The sequence below is a fragment of the Diprion similis genome, chromosome 4, assembly GCF_021155765.1.
Source record: "Diprion similis isolate iyDipSimi1 chromosome 4, iyDipSimi1.1, whole genome shotgun sequence".
NCBI lineage: Eukaryota > Metazoa > Arthropoda > Insecta > Hymenoptera > Diprionidae > Diprion > Diprion similis.
In genome coordinates, this window is record NC_060108.1 from 16,157,673 (window position 1) to 16,175,449 (window position 17,777).

The 17,777-nt window shown below is 40.4% G+C and overlaps 1 long non-coding RNA gene across 1 annotated transcript; it reads right to left on the reverse strand.

The window, feature by feature from the left end:
- Nucleotides 1–451: 451 nt before the first annotated feature.
- LOC124405229 lies at nt 452–12,386 on the reverse strand. The gene is made up of 3 exons (XR_006929071.1): nt 12,325–12,386; nt 9,274–9,279; nt 452–462 (listed from the first exon to the last, which is right to left on the reverse strand). It is a non-coding gene; the product is annotated as an uncharacterized LOC124405229 (long non-coding RNA).
- Between the last annotated feature and the right edge of the window lie 5,391 nt (nt 12,387–17,777).

A 17,777-nucleotide genomic window follows, 5' to 3' on the forward strand; every position in this document is an offset into this window, starting at 1 on the left:
TGTTGAAACAATGCGGAAGAATTGAATTAAACCAAGACTCGATATATCGCAATATAACGCTTCCCGATTTATCTATGCTTTCATGTACTTTTTCAACCACTCGAGGGCACAGCGAGCTGCAGTCAAACGGACGTAGCGGGTGAGCAGACAGGGTTTAGGGATTAGCGTAGAAAAATATTGGGAAAAAATATGAAGCGACGTGGAAAAGGTTAGTACGAGAGATAACGGTTGTTAAAAAAGCTTGAAAATTCCATCGGGCCGAATCCAAAGTATAACAGATATTTAAATCTGAAAGATCATATATCCGTGGCAGAGGCCTCATGTTCATGAATTTCTCGGATGAACACACACGCGTTTTGCGCTGCGGATACTTTATACTTTACCATGATCACATGAACACCCAGGCAAACAAGCGACGCTTACACCGTCAAGGGATGAAGCACTAATACCTGCACCGTGTAACTCAAATGCATGCACAATACCCGGCACAGACTGCCGACTTAAATAAGCGAAAGGAATATTTTTATATTATTTTATTCCCCCGTGAAAGGATATCCCTGCGCCATCCTCGCGGTTTGGAGAAAATCTGAGCATTGTTCTCCGGTATAGAAAAGCGCCGGGTGGCTTAGTTTACACGACCGGACACGGCTCTTCGTTATTCGCAAATTCGTTCCAACACACATTATACACTTGCGTAAGTGTTCAGGAATGGTTCAGAATCAGTTCTGAATTTTCTTGAATCTCGAGTCACCGTTGCAGTTTCCTTCGTTTCGTTAAAAACTTACCACGTGAAATTTACGAGATTGAAGTAAGTAAAGTTATCGCAACAAAACATTGAGAAAAAATCCACGATCATCTTATTTCTACAACGCTTTTGAAGGCACTAGGATTGCATGGTATAATTATATTTCATAAATTTATAACAGTTTACCGAATTTCAAACAGTTCCAAAATTTGTGAAACAACGGTTTCTCCTGAACTTGAATCGTTACGACAAAGCTACCAACTTCTCCATGATCGATACGTCTTCAACGTTCAATACACGCACTTCGACTCCACGACTGAGATCTTTACGTTTCATAAACGAAAGGAATCTCAGGAGCATTGGAAGTCAGTGGAGAAATAAGGATCGTGCGATGAGCCGATCAGATCAGGCCATAACGAATTGGCTTTGGTGTCCAAACACACCGACGAAGAAGGCTTGAAGTCGCGCGAATAACAACGGCATGCCACCACCCCCGAGTCTTCGGCGTTCCTCGCGTTCCTGGCGTTCCTGCGCGGCGTCAGGATACGGATACCGTACGTACGGTACCGTCGATACGAGCACCACCTTCGCCCGGGTATCGCCCACGGGCGCCGAAAGCGCCTCCTCGTCGAAGCGAGAGCTGAAGCAGGTTCGGGGGTGGTTAACGCGAGTAATAAGCACCTGCCCGCCTCAAGACCCAGCAGGGACTTGATTCATTCCACTGTAAGTACAGAGTCCGCGGCACCGACAACGCCGTTGGCTCAGCTGCAGGAATGCCGGGTCCAGCCGAGCTGCCCGCGCCTCTCGCCGACGAGGAATCACCGTCCTCCTCTAGGGGCCCAGTGGGGCCCAGTGGGGCCCAGGGCCCGCACCTTTGCGCCGACTTTTCGCCATCTGCATTCCTCTTTGGTCGGTTACGCAATGGCGGTTTGTAATCGTTTTTTCATGTGGATTCGACCCTTGGTTCGGTATCTTGACATCGACGAAGACGACGACAGTGGAACGTCCAACTTTTATTTTGCAGCGAAATATTATACGATGGATGCGGTTCATCTTTGTAGAAGCTTACCTCTGATGGTTGTAACGGATGACCGATTTTCGTATTTCCAAACTGAGTCAAAATTTGCTGGACTTTCTATTATTAAGGTAGATATATTTCTTTAAGACTGATTGAAGACGGAGAACATAAAAGCGCAGATATTACTCAAAACTAAAATATACTTTATGAAATGCAGAGTATACTATAAAAACAGTTAAACCTATAACTGTATGCAGACTAAAATCTGCTACATTTATCGTCAAAATTACAGTTGACATGCAATGAGTATTATTTACCAATAACAATCACGTGTCAATTTCTCACAGTTCTGAATAAAATCTGAATCTCTACTCATTCTCGCCGCGAAACAACTGGAATAAGTTAAGCTAACCTGTGTTTCAAAATTAAGGATCCCACTACGCTATACCTACTCGAGTAAAAAATCTCACCGAATCTATATTGCAAAAACATAAAAACTTGCTAAACCTAGGAATTTTTTATTTTTTGTTTGTTTTCTTCGTGCAGATTGTGTCCTCGTCTACGGTAACTTACGAATTATAGGTGATCCTGGACCATTCGGCAAATAGACGGATATTTTACCGGTCAACACTAACGAGGAGCACCGAATACCTGCAACACTTGCGAGATGTGTAACTACTATATGCGAGAGTTGCAAGTCGTTCGAGCCCGACGAACCGAGGAGATCGAAATCATTCCCTAAGGGCTCTTTCCTCCCGCTCTCTCGGCGGACTATAATTACGCGTTGATGTGTGAGAGCGTGTAGAAACCACGCGGTAATACGACGTGTGTAGAAACACACGCGTGTCTCCGCGTTGGCTATATATTATATATATATTATATATATATATGTATAATATGCGTGTATGTTTAGGCACATATATATATATATATGTATATGGATACACGTTCGTTCGTTCGTCGGACGGGGCGGCGATGAAGCGAGCCGGACAATAGATGCCTCGGGCTACACGGGAACACTTGTAAGGCTTTGGCGTGCAATTAGCCAGGGCTGGGCTGCATCGTCTCGAGTCAAGTTTTCTCCGGCCTCGCGCGAACAATAAGAAACATTTCGAGGATATCGTGAATGTACCGTTGGGCAGTGCGAATGAATCGAGGAATGAAGAATGAATTTGTGCAGTCTTATTTTTACTCCTTGTCGTGAAAGGAGTGACGATAATGAGATGGAATTTGCAATTATAGAAAGCGTATAGGTTGACCTGCGCCATGATTCTCCGAGAAGAGAAAATTGAAAATCGATAATACGTGGATCAAAAGTCTCATCACGCAGATTACAATCAAGTAAAATCACACTCGTCTTGCTTTTTGATCGTCGCTAACAATACGACGACCTGGGCACATCGAGACTTGAAAAGTATCCCACAATAAGCGATAGACAAAATATAATCTACAAATTGAACTGGTACAACAAAACACCGGAAATGAACGAGAAAGAAGATCTCTCGAGGTGAAAATGCGGAGGGAGTAAAACTGTCGGTAAATAATTGACGTCTTCGTAGACGGCTGTCAAGTTTTGCGGAAAAGATATGGAAGTGTAACACGTATCACTTGAACAACACAGTCTTTCGGTGGACGAGAAGCAGACCGTCGCGGTGCAGACGTGAGAAGCGGCAAGATGTGGCGTATAAAACGAAGCGACCGAACAACGCGGTCCGTCTCATTCGTAATTCATCGGTGCAGACTGGCTGACTCCGTGCAGGGTGAGTTATAATATGTATGGAGACGGACAGCCAGCCAGCCGGGGTATCTACACGTATGATAGAGCCTGTTTGCAGAGGCGCACGTACTTTGGTTAAAAGTTGGAGAAGCAGCCCCGACTTATGCTCGGTGTGTCCGTCAAACCCCGCGTCAGTCCCGGGCGTCATGTCGTAATACTTATGGAGTTTGGGGAGGAAGGGGAGAGAAACGAGGCGGGATAAAGCGCGGGAAGAGAGACGAATTCCCCCGCACGTTTTTCCAAGAAATCGAGCAACACGCGCTTTCCCTCCGTCTGTACCTATTTTCTTACTTTCCTTTCTCTCGGGATCAGCGTGTCACGATCCGCGCAGGAAATGACGTAATTGAGTTCTAACGTTTCCTCGGCTAGCCGCCCTCTACTTCCCTCATCCTCGTCGCAGAACGGCGTATTGCAGAATTACACCCACGGGATAAAGTTATTTATTTACTTACCACGTCGACTTCTCGTCATCTTCGGTGAACACGTGGTCATAAATCGATCCGTTCATCGATGCTGCGCTTCAGGGGTGTAGGTATGTCTATAAACAACGTCAAAAAAAAAAAATTCTAGTTTATTTAAACGTCTTATATACTTATTAACAAATTAATATTTCGCTCGTGTTCGTCTCGTACAACGGAACACTTTACCATATATTTATACGTATATATGAACGCCGTTTTAAACGTACCGGAAATAAACGTTCAGCGATGCAGATACACGCAGAACGGCACTTTGGCTATGTTCCTCCGAATTAATAAAACGTTATTTCGGTTTTATTTTATTCACAAACAGGTGCGGCGTTGTCTGCCAAAGCCGAGTGCTGTAAGTTCCGGTTCGTCCATTCGCGCTCTTAGCGATCGTTTGTAGAGTTTTAGTAGATCTTTCGTGTATAAAATTCAATGGAGAGCAACCACAGCAGGATCGCGCCTGGCATTTCGCGAAGTAGAATATTCAAGAACCAGGGGAAAATGATAGGGAAATAAAAAAAAGAAGAAGAAGAAGAAGCTTATCGAGACGTGAAGTTGATTCCCATACACGATATTATACCAACATTAAGCTGCGCAAAATATTATCCAGGGAACGCTGAGAGATGAGCCACAAGTACTTTTCACGGTACAGTTTTCGTCATTTTCTGCTGCATTATTAATTTTTTTTTCCTCTCTTCTTCTTTTTTTTCATCGTTATTTCTCAGTGTACAGTTTCAGCCACGACAACGATCAGTCACAGATGTAAAATATTAGGAAAAACGAAGAGAATTGAAATTGGCGATGCGAGAAACGAGTGGAAATACTGCAGAGAAATATAAGGTAGCTACATCTAGACGGGCACGTGAAAGCTTCGAATAGGGCGCAGATTTTCACGTGAACTCGAACAATCCGTCCAGGCTTCTTATTCGAGTGCACAACGTATTTCTGTTTTTTCCCTTTAATAGTTATTTTTCTTATGTTTCTCCATCAGTCGCCCGTGATTGACGGCCATTATTCTAGGTATAAGCTCTGGTTCGGATCTGTCAAACGCACGACGCTCACCTTACAGCGCGATGACGTAAATTCGAAAAACGAGCTGCCTGTTCAAAACAAATTCTCGATGATATCATACGTTTTTCTCTTAATATTAACCCTTCGTATAAACGCTTGTTTTTTTACATCTTTTTTCAAATTGTTCCAGGCTTTCGAAAAATCGGGGTTTCTTCTCAGTGTTGAAGAACTACATTGTCCAAATATTGGCAGACTCAAGAGTTTTGAAGAAATGTTCGTAAAACATCATATTCAAAAAATGACTGTTCTCTAATTGGACTCCATCAGGGTGGCAACAAATTGCTCAACAAATTTCCCGTGAAAAAAATTTAGAATTCCCCGACTTTTCCCAGAAAACTTAGGTAATATTGGGCAGCTTTTATGAACAAAAACTCCAGCAGTTGTGGACCTTAAATATATTAAATTGACTATAAAAAATACATAGTATTGCTTCGTTTCACACAAATAATTATAAATTGAACAATACCATTTCCGGAAGTTATCTTAACTGTATTTACGAAGCATAGCTGATGTTTGACAACGATTTATAAAAAAAAGTCCATCTTAATTCCCTGACTATTCCCGGTTCTTCCGGTCTGTCGCAACCCTGCCAGTGTTCACACAGAGAGTTAGGTCAGTTAGGCGTATATATAACAGACATTCGCCACAAGCCTCACGCTCTCCAAAAGCTTCGTAGAAGAAGGACTATCGAAAATTATTTAAACAGACCCAGTTCCACCGAGTGCAAAACTACGTGCACCGATCGAGTTTCCCCACACCTACATGGCCGTGAAATGTTAAAAGCTGAGAAGACGAAGAGAGGATAGGAAATCGTCGACGCGACGGTATCACAAGTATCCGATACTAGCCCGCATTCCTGTGTGTATATCGGTCATGTGCAAACGGACGCTGCGTTACGCAAAGGTGTGTGGCAATAATATATATATACATACTGAATGTGTAAACTCGTTGGAGAATTTAAAGTTTACATGCTTTCTTCCCTCCCTCGGCATCCTGACCTCCTCCCCGTCGGGCGAACAGCCCTGCAGGAGTTTTCGCCTACAGGACGTTAAAGTCTCCCGTGACGCCCTCGGCTTGCACCGCGGATCCACCACCGAGGACGAGGAGAATATTTTTATTTTATACTCTGCACCGTCCATGCATGGCAGCGAACGGGGAACTGCAGCGTGAATATTCATTCGGGTATTTTACGATTCTTAAACTGGAAGCTTGAACCGCGGGTAAATAGCCACGCCTACATCTGTAATGTGACGCGAATACGTGTCGGCAGACTTTGCATGTCAAGAGCTTGCATCCATTCATGTATGCACGCGCGGGTTCCATTCGGAGAAAATATATAATATTCAAGGCTAATTTGCGCCAGGATCTTTGCGCGCGTTTCGAGCGGTGAAAGGACGGTAATTAATGTCCCGAGTGAAATTGCAGATCGCCTTGCAGCGGGACGACGGACAACCTTCGAAATATCATTCGGAGATACACCTACTTCTGAGGTGAAAATCAATACTGTGTGGCGATTTTATAACGAGATAGTATTCGTCAAATTGATGGAATATTCCTAAAGTTATCGTAGCGATTTTCAAAAGTACGCGACAAAAAGTCTTATAAAATTTTCTCTATGTAAGTATAGCGTTCGATTTTACTCCTCAGTGACTTGTTTTGTTGGATGAATTATTTTTATCGTATTCAGATGAAAAAAAAAATTATTTTCCTACACTAAATTTTCATATTTGTGTTTAATTTTATCAAAATCAATATCAGTGCAATCTTGGAATATTAAATACATTCAACGGCACTCAAGTGGTATAAAATAATGTCTCGATGAAATTCGCGAGAATAGTCTTTTGATTAAAATCAGTTATGCAGAGTGAAATCGTAGAAATACACGAGATAGTTTAAGTACTTTATTCTAAAATGGCTGTAATAATTTGTCGAACAAATTTTTGTTTGTTTTATAAGAAAGTTTTATCCTCAACCTACCTCGTGATAAATTATCAGAAAGTATTGATTTTTGACTCTCCTCCTTAAATATTTCGATTGCAAGTGTAAAATTCGATTAGCCAAACGGAATGGAATAAATTACGAGTACTTTGCCTGCAACGCTTCTTTAACACACCTTTTAGCGATATTATCTCGATAGAATAGGGGAATAACTCGAATCAACAAGACGGATCGTCCGGTTTGAATAATGCATTGCAGATCGTTGAGGATAAGGAGTAACAATCAAGGTAAAGAAAGTCAAATGTTTCTTCCAGATTCAAATTTCACCCTCGACGAAGTCAGCGCGAAATTTCTGGACAAACTGCAGAAGGAGAGTTTAGGAAATTTGAAATACCGACAACACCAAACTGGATGTGTTACTCAAAATTTTATTGCTTTAGTAGCAGAACATTGTTGGATATCGATGAAATGTAACTATAATTTGAGAAACTCATTCAGCGTAGAAATTGCGTTTTTTTTTTATATGTATTACTAATTATGCGTTACGGAAAATTCTTCAAAGTTAACTGTTAACTTGGGATTGCTGGCCGAGAAAAAAATGATAATTGTCTGATCGACTTGGAGATTGGATGCATCGAATTAAGTCGAAATTAAATACAATACATTCCGCTCTAGAATTTTTCAAAATCAGTCCAAGTTTAAGGAGAAAAACAGTGCACGTAAACCAAGTTTTTGCTTTCGAAAATGGTTGAGCTAGATAATTTAAAATTACCGTCGAAAGAACACTTGCACAATGCAGTCTTGATTGATTTCCGAAATACATGATTCCGTACTATTTGCCAGCACTCTGCCGTGTCGTCATATGTTTGAAGAGAAATTCAAGAGCTAGGTTTTCTAATAACAGAACTCGAGCACCTAAATTTTTATTGGTACCCATAGTTAGCACCTAAAGAGCACCTAATTACCCCATAACCTATGGTCGGTTTTTTTGACGTGGCTCTGATTATACTAAGTACGTAGAAAAGTTGAAGATACGAGAAGAAATAGCTATGGGATAATAGAAGAAGGAGTAGAAATGAAAATGCCAAACAAAACGAACCGTGAATTGAGTAAAGTGACACCGCGAGTCTGACAATTATTCAATGTCAACAATATTCTTGGCAACGAAAGGCAAACAGTCAAATATTTGAGGGTTCGAGAGCGCGGTGAGCCTTCAAAAACTATACCCACCCACCCACCCACCGACAGAGTCTCTCACAAATTTCCAAACCTGCATGTTACCGACATAACCCTTTCCCCCTTTATGCCGCCATGCTAGAATCCAACGCGGCTCTATTCAGCTACGGTACCGTCCTCCAAATATTCCAATATTCGATTTCGAACAATCGTCCTACGAGGAACAAAAAACATCCATTCGAAACCAAAGCCCTGTCTCCTCGTGGCCCCTCCGTTTTTACCTCGAGTTGGTAAAGTAGAAGCTACAGAATTTGTCAAAGAATAACAAATCACCGATCGACGTGATTACGTCGATATGAATTTTATACTGAATCTCGTCAAGTAATAATCCTTGGTTTTCCGATTAGCAATTTCAATCGTTTTAGATATACTTCGATGAAGAGAAAGATGTGCAATCGAAGATGAAAAAATACAACTACTACGTTTTAAGGTTTGGCTTAGTTTTCACTGATTGTTTTCACACGAGCATAAGTTTGATGAATTGAATTCATACATACGAGATTCGAAGTTTCATATCGATGCTTACCGAGAATTTCAAAGTGCGTGATTCACTGCATGTAGTCAAATTATTACTGCAACGGGTTGCCACATGCAACGAAGAAATATAATACGTGCCACTAACGTACGTTTGGTTTTCAGATTTTATTGCTATACGTGGTGCGTCGGCATCAGTCGGGTTGTGGAAAGAATTTAGAGCTTGGTAATTATCGTAATTATACAATTATTATAATTGCTCGCTCCCTTAATTTACCTATATGCTAATTTGTGCTGTGCAGGGCCACCCATATCGTCCGGGCTTGGAAATTATGAATTATTAATTAGCTATTAATAATACGGGTCATTAAAATGTTTGACATTTTTCTTTCATTACTCCTTCTCGTAGCACGAATCCAATTACTTGACAGTTGATTTTCATTTTCATTTATTAAGTTGGATAATATTTTTTCCGTACAATTTACCCTGCATAACTGTGGGGATAATAAAAACTGCGCTGAATAAAGGATAAAAAATTTCACATCACCAAGTTCTGTACAAATACCGCCTTATAAAAAAAAAATCCATACACCATATACCTACGTTCGTATAATATATATATATATATATATGTATATGAACGAGATGAGATTCGTCCAAATAAGGTGCTAACGACGTTTTAACACGAGTCGGAGGCCAGAAAATCCAATATGTTCCCCCTTCGAGATCAAATAAGTACCAATGAAACAACAATCATCTCCTCAAGGAATGAATACTCGATTAACCAAAGACTCTCCCCTTCAGAGCATCGGGGTTTTAACCGACAGGTGCGTGACTCGTCAAAGAAGAAATAAAATTGAATGAAGTATTCCTCGCAAACAGAGTGACGCTTTGAAAATGTATCGCTCTAAAGATTTTCGAAAAATCCGAGACAGCATTTTGATATTGCCTGTATGAAATACAACTAGAATATATAGGTTACAGATATGTGATAAAAAAAAAGAATGTTTTATAAATTGACGATGATTTGATATTAAATATTTTTATCATTTTCAAAAAACCATTCCATCGAGGAATCATTTGATTTGTTTGAAACACCCGTTACCGATCAGCACCACGACGCGACAGTTTTGAATTCACACAGCGCGCCTCTCGAACTTCGAGGTCACGTTTGAAAGAGGGATGAATTTATTCGTGGAGAAATTTTTAAATAAGAATTTAGAAAAGAAGTCTCTCAAGTTAAAAACAATGAAAAAGAAGGTATATATATATATATATATATATATATATATATATATATATAAAGGATGAGAAAACTGGCGAGAGAAGGAGAAGGAAAAGGATCAGGCAAAGAAATCGCCGCTATTCAAACATGTTTCAAACACTCCCCGGCGTTTCCAAGCGAGCTAAGAGACGCGAGGAGAGCAACTATACACCTAGACGCGACATAGGAGAGCCTAGGAAGGAGCTAGGCTAGGCTAGACGGCGCACATAACGTACACGGTCTCTGTGTACATACATCCGCTAGATATCTGTGTACATATGAACGTTTACACATGTACCTGTACAGGTATAAGACTCTGGTTGTTTGGACACCTGAAACACATTCCAGGTTTGCCTGTAAATACTTTACCCCGCCAAAGTGTGTGTATGATACTCGTATGTATAGGTGTACCTTATACACACACCTGTATACACAAGTGCAGGTTTTGCATATATATATATATATATATATATATATATATATATATATATATGTGCCTTTGGCGGGAATCGTCGCGAGGGAAAAAGCATCCCTCGATGAAGTTTTTTCCTGCTAGTTTAGAGGTTAGTTATGGGAAAAATAAAAAACTATGTGACCAAAGAACGAACGTTTTTTTCCTATTAATTTTCCTCGACATGTTATATATATATATATATATATATATACGCGGGTGAAAATCTTCGTCGGTTAATGAAGCGGGCATAGATCATATTATGCATACGTTATATAGGCGGCACGTCACTCCCCGAGACACACGCGCCCTTTTACCCCGTTTCCACCTTCGGCCCCTCGACGGACCACTTAGAGGCACTTTACTTGTTTGCTCAAAATATTAAGCGGCTGTAAATATCGTAAAATAGAACAAATTCATGTTGAGTGCATTTAAGTGTTGCCTCGTATTTGCTGGCTCAAATTCGTTTGAAGGAATACAGAGTGTTTCAACAAGCGGGAAAAAAAAAGACGTACGGAAAGAAGGAAAGATAATCGTAACGCATCGCTTTCCTCCGACCCCCGTATGTTAAATTTGTTACTTCGTAAGACCGAAGATCGAATATCTAGCATTTGATTCTGGTACAAATTGTTTCAGATAATGTACCAATAATTATAGAAGAATTCACTTTATATAAATAAGAATAAAAAATTTGACCAAATTTGAAAATCAGCCTCAATTTTTCTATTTCATTAATTACGATTCAACCCCAATTCCAGACTAAGTTATTGACAATTATTGACAATTTTGGCTTCGACGATAAAACGTTTGCAACCAAGTCAGATTCTGCAAGAATGAAAGCGGTCTTGCGTGCGTAATAAATAGCGGTGGAATGATTTACGCTTGCTTAAATTTCGACGCCGCGTCATAATAACTATACGAGAGGTATCTCGATTCGGCGACGACGTGCCTGTATAAGCATAAGCTGGGAAAAAACGGTGAAAACGACGACGGAAGTAAACGCGATTCGCCGATGGAACGAGAGATGAATTTGAGAAGGAATGCTGGGACGTTGACGGTAGGAAATATATTGATAAAACACCTGTCAGTTCCCACTTTGTGCAACCAACACAACAAAAAAACTCTTCACCGGTTAGCTCGGAGCTTTTCGCGCGTTTCCAATTCGCGTATTTCATCCATTCAAACATTGTTCAGCGTCCTACACGGAGCTGCATATTGACTAATTTTAATCTATAGATACTCGTTTATTGTGTAGCCATTTTTTAACCATTCCAGCGTGCAACGCAACCTCATCAGCACTGCTTTAAACCTACGAAAGCTCAACGCAAAGGTCGAGAGGTTTATCGGTATAAATCCCCTGAGAACTCGCGAGCCGTTCAAGAGACTTTGAACACCCATCTATGAAATCAAGTAATCGCTTCTTGATCGTGCGACAAAGCGATGGTACAAATCTGTGACGTCTACCGCGTTGCAAGGGGGTCGTTCGAGGACCCATCCTTGTAGTCCCAGATGTAGTACGTATACCCATTCACATCCATAGATATTCACACTCGCACACACACGTATCTCGTTACTTTGTGTCACCGCGTTGCAGGAAGGCTTTTGCGAGTGAGAGATTTGCGAGCGAGTCGCGTCGCGTCGCGACGCAACTTCGTGTATCAATACCGAGAGCAAAGCTGCTTAGGCGTGTTGTGGGTCCATACAGAATCCGCAGCCACCGTCCTCGCAGGAACAGGATTACCTTCAGATGCGACGTGTCCCACACGCGGCGATATGGATTTTATCAACGGTATGAAGAAGAAAACTTTCGACAATAATTCAAGAAACTATTTATTCTTTTTCGTATACATTTTGTAGGGTGTTTCAGAAGAGAATAATCTGACATTTTCTGGAAATTAAAAGAAGGATTCTGTCAAAAGATGAGCGTTCTACGCCATGTGGAAGATCCCGCTCATTGTCAGTTGATTTTTCACTTTTATGGATTTTTTTATTTTTTTTTTTTACCTTATGAAGTATCCCGAGTAAAATTTTTTGCTTTTATCGCTTACGTCAATCATAATATCAATTGAGCGCGATTTTCCACATAAGGTAGAACGCTTATCCTCTGGTAGAATCATTCTTTCAACTTAAACAAATTTTTTAAGGGATACCAAAAGGTGGATAATCCGCAGATTATTTTTTCCTGAAACACCCCGATATGTGACATATCTGTTCGAATTTCTTTGCGATGGAATCGATATTTACATATCGCACGCCCAAAATCAAACCGTAAGAACTCAAAAAATTTCGTTTCTTCAGAGCTGCCATAAAAATTGATTTCAATAGGTTAATAACAATTGTTTAACAAATTCGTATCGTTAACTAGATGAACATTATGTTCACTCCTAACAAGATGTGAAAATTGCAAAAAAAAATCAGCAATTATTCTTAACGCCACTAACAATCACAATCGAATGAACAAAAATGTGATATGAAATTAAGCGACTTATTGTTAAACATAGCACGAAGAAAAATGGCACGCGGAGAATTAAAACCAATTCAAAGCTAGCTTCGTTGAAAAAGTTGGAAAAGTTTTGAACAACGAGTTGTTATTTACATCAATCTATACAGATGCATTTACACACACAGGAATCTCTCTCCCAGTCAGCTCTTTTTCTCTTTCTACCTTTCTTTCGCATTCTCACGTAGCTCTCCGCTTAGTCCATTAGCGTAATTGCAATTTATTTAGTAATTACTTTAATTATCAATTAACGACTTCAACTCACTTTACGAGAGGGGGCAAACGGTGCTAACAGAATTAAATGAATTAGCCCTAAAAGATAGAAGATAAAAACAGGAAGGAACGCAATCTGTTATATAACATGTGTCTATTAAATATATATCTTGGAGAGAATAAATGCGCAAACTATTATACAAATTATATACACTGCATACATACATAATCAAATGTAAAAATCGATCAGGAAACCAATCACAAATAGTAATTTTAAAAATAGAAGTAAAACAAATTAAATACTCAAAGCTTATCCATTCAGGCAAACCAATCTTAAAAAGAATGAGAATCAGGCCTAGACGCGAGTTCTCAGCAATTTTTAAAGCCCGCAATTTTTTAACTCAAGGTCTTACCCCACTCACTCGGGATCGTTTGCACGAAATAATCGACCATATAAATAGGTACGAGGGATACGAAGGGTTTATAAATTCTGAATGAAAATCCTCGGGAACAATCAGCGAATCCTCGTCAAGTTCTTCTTTCCATCCGTTAAGGGCTGATTGTACTTTGTTTACACGGTCAACGGTTCATTTGTAATAAGGAAAAAAAAAAAGTAAATAAACAAAAAAAAAAAAAGAAAACGGACGAAGGCGAGACAAGATTATAAAGACCATATACGCGGACTTCCAGCGAGACCGTGAGGTTAATTCGTAAACCACCTAATTCAATTGTTCGTTTTATATTTGCTCGGCTACAGGTAGAAAGGTGGCGCAGTTACGTAGGTACGTAGCTACGTAACATACAAGGAGGCATAACCATAGAGGTTCGTGCGGAATTCATTCCAATGTGCGCTGGCCAGAGAATACCTTCTACATGCATACATGTACGTTTACGTTGCGTATACTGCACGGTAGTCCAAGTTTGACGTCGGGTCATCTAAGCACTCCGAGGGGAGTGCTGTGAAAATTTCATTTCATCCCGCAGACTCTGAAATTCTCTCGATTCCCCCGCAGAGATCGCTTCCCCCTCACCCCTTGGCCGCCGCCATTCCAAGACAAGAGAGAAAAAATTAGCAAGCCAATTTCCCTTACGTAAAGTTATACATTATATGTACGTAGAGAGCGGCCGGTAACGTTTAATTTTCACGCAGGGGCCACAAATTAATTACAATAACGCTTGAATTGAAAAACTCGCTGGTATATTAAGATAAGGTGTTTTGAGCGTGGTGTAGCGTGACCGATTCAAGAATTTTCACAAGAATCTCATTTTTATGTACAATTTTGAATCGACTTGAAATTTCTCGTGAAACGATCGTGATAATATCGGTAAGTGCGGCATATTTTTATTTCGTCGCGAGGCAGGGTTTGAGGTTATATTTTGTAAATTACCGGATTATTAATCCATACGATAATAATTCATCGGTCTTACAATTGGCTTACCAGAGCGCATTTCCTAACATCATAACAATCAAATCGCAAGAAGTTTTGAATCGAATCAATGTTTTACGTAAGAATGAGTTGGTTGTTCGTAAAAACTTTTATTTACCGGTCACGTGACATCGATATTTTCGACAAAATTAATACGAGATTTCAAATTTTACGTACATTATAAGTCACACACAGATCGATGAAGTGTTTGTTTTTTTTTTCTCGACTTCTAGAATCGTTCCACATCATCTACCTATATCTATATTGAAAAAATTTCTGCATAAATTTCATACGTATAGAAAGACCGTGTATAGTCTTCGTTCAGAAATTTTCGTACAACATTGAGGTTTTTCCGTACGATACGAAAAGCTTTTTGCTTGCCAGAATCGAGGTGTATTTGTACGGATACCCAGCACAGGTGCAAAGGGAGGAAGCTGCGAAAAGGACGGGAACTTGGTTTGCATATTCAAATTATTTCGGACGGGTTAAGGCGTCGGTTGCCGCGGGTCAAACGGCTGAAATAATAACAAACGTTGGAAAATTATCAAATTTCGTTGGCACACTTAATTATTAATCAACTGTGCAATGAAATTAAGTCAACGGGCTTACACGCACGGCGACGTGGCTCGAGGACTGCAGGCAATGAGTTTTCCTCACGCCGACGTTGGTATTAGCAGGTCGGTGTATACCAGCCGCGACGGTCAGTTAACGTCTCGTAATCATACTACAATTTGCATACGGGGCAATAGATATATATATATATATGTAGTACTACGTGCAAACTTAAGCCCGATATATTTTTGGCTCATGGTATGTTATACCGATGCGATGATGAGGCGGAACACACACAAACGTTAGTAAATCTAATTGTAAAAGAGAGTTCAAAGTATAATCGTGCGCAAAAAAAAAAAAAAATAATACAGGAAAAACTCTAGCTTTTCGATATTTTTCAAAATTTTATAAACCCAGTTTGAACCGACCGACGACGTCAGTTTTATGTATCCCGAAGGAAAGAGGAGGAGGAAGAGGACGCGAGTTTTCTCTCTTGTCTTGAATGCCCGCAGACTTCCACGCGTAATTGATGCAGAAACTTCTTCGCAGCTCCTGGAAGTTCAAGATATGTACAACTTCCGGAGACACTGTGTGAAGAAAACGAAACTGAACTACGCTTGACATCGAGGAAGAGAGAGAGAGAAAGTGAAAGAGAGATTAAATTCCAAGAATACATACATAGTATATAAAACCGTCGTGTGTCTGCAGAAATAAACCAAAATTTTGAATTTTACTAACGTCCTCTGGCTTTTCAAAAAAATAAACTCGTTACTATATTCTATGAGTTGATAAAAAAATTTTAAATACGTAAAAATACGGTTCGTCAAAGCCTGTTCCTTTATCACTAAGAGATTCTCGAAAATAAGGCAACTGCAAGCAGCCTGCACCGACTGAAAATGACAGTAAAATATCCCGAGGTGCAATTGACCTGCAGATGCATGGCAAATGGGAGGATATTACCACCGTATGTGTATAGAAGAGAATCGATTGTAAAAGAGTAAAAGAAAGAAGGAAACTCCCGAATCCCATACGCAGAACGCCATGGGAGTCCCGCTAATTAATATAATAGCCGGGGAGATTGGCTGTCACAACTGACGAGGAAAATTATTGTGAAACGCGGTGGACCGACCGCGGATATGCAGGTCCATATACACCATCGGAATTCATCCACACACACACACACACACACACCCATCTGGACTGTATATTATACGTGCAAACATATGCACGCAGACGGTGTCGAACACAATTTGTCAGGTGACGCCCGGCCGACGGGAATAAATGGACAATTACACAAATACAATGTTTGACGCCGTTTCAATGAGGCGAGAGAGACACGCTTGATTGATTGTTAATTGGTCTGGTTTGTTACCCTCGCTAAAATTGGGCGTTCCGCTGTATACGCGTATAAATATACCCGCTACCTCGAAGGGTGTGAGAAGAATCACCGCCAATAATTTAATTAATTGATAAGCCACGTCGTCGTTTGTGTTTTTATTCCCGTTGTTTTCACTCATTTTCCTTTTCATTATCGTATTCACATTGATAATGTTCTTTTGCAGGTGTGTTAGGTACGCACCTATATGTATACACCGTTTCGCAATCCTGGAATATCTTTCTCTCTCACTTTCGAGTTTCTCTGCCACCTTTGTATATGCAAATTAAAGCGCGGAGGTATCATCGCGAAGTTGCTGTTGCTGGGTTAACCCTGCAGGCAGCGACGAGTGTCTTGCCCTAAGGATATTTATAACCATTTCCTTCCCTCGGAGAGCGTTCATCCTCCCCGAATTATGACCGAGCTAGCCATGCCTGTGGCTGAAGACAATGTGTGCAGCACCGTAACAGCAGTATACCAGTCTAGGCTAGGCCTTGATTAATACCTCGACTCTTAGTTTGTCAAACTAACTTGATAAAACTCTGAATTGTCGCTTCGCACCATTGTCTAACACCTCGCTCCGCGCGACTATGCTTTTCATACTTTTGCTTGCGCATTTGCGCTAAGTCATGCCACGCTAATTTGTCAGAAATTATAAGAGTCGTTAAGTCATTCAGGGCTGATCAAAACCGTGTAAAATCGGATGAATCACGAGAAATACAAACTTGAGTAATGTGTCCGGATCAGTTATTGAAATTCGAGTCAATTTCAAAGTCACCTCAGAAATACTGATTTGAACTCAACGAGAAAAAAAAAAAAAAAAAACACGGTTAGCGACAACTCTGCAAACGATATTACTTGACAATATTCTAATTGTACAGGACGTCATGGTCTATCCTAATTCTATCTGCGATCTCTGAATTGCCCAATATCAGCGCCGAAATGCGGATTTCACGGTAGGAATTAAGATTCAATCTCCAACGTCGGGATTCAAGATCAGTTTGTGGGCCGTAGTAAAGCGCGATTTCGTGTCAATATTTATTTTCCCTCTAAAGTCTAAGCAAGCCAAGAGGTAAGGTGACGAATCTGCATTCAAGGAGCTGCGCCGAGGATTAATTCTGTTCAACGCTTTCCCGATTGTATAATTCTGTAAGGTTTAATTCTTGTTAGTTGAGAGACGGCATCTCCTTCCAGCAGCGTAGCATTAGAATTACATCAGGTTAGGTTAGATCAACACAACGACCAACGGACTCTTTGGCTGTGTTGGTG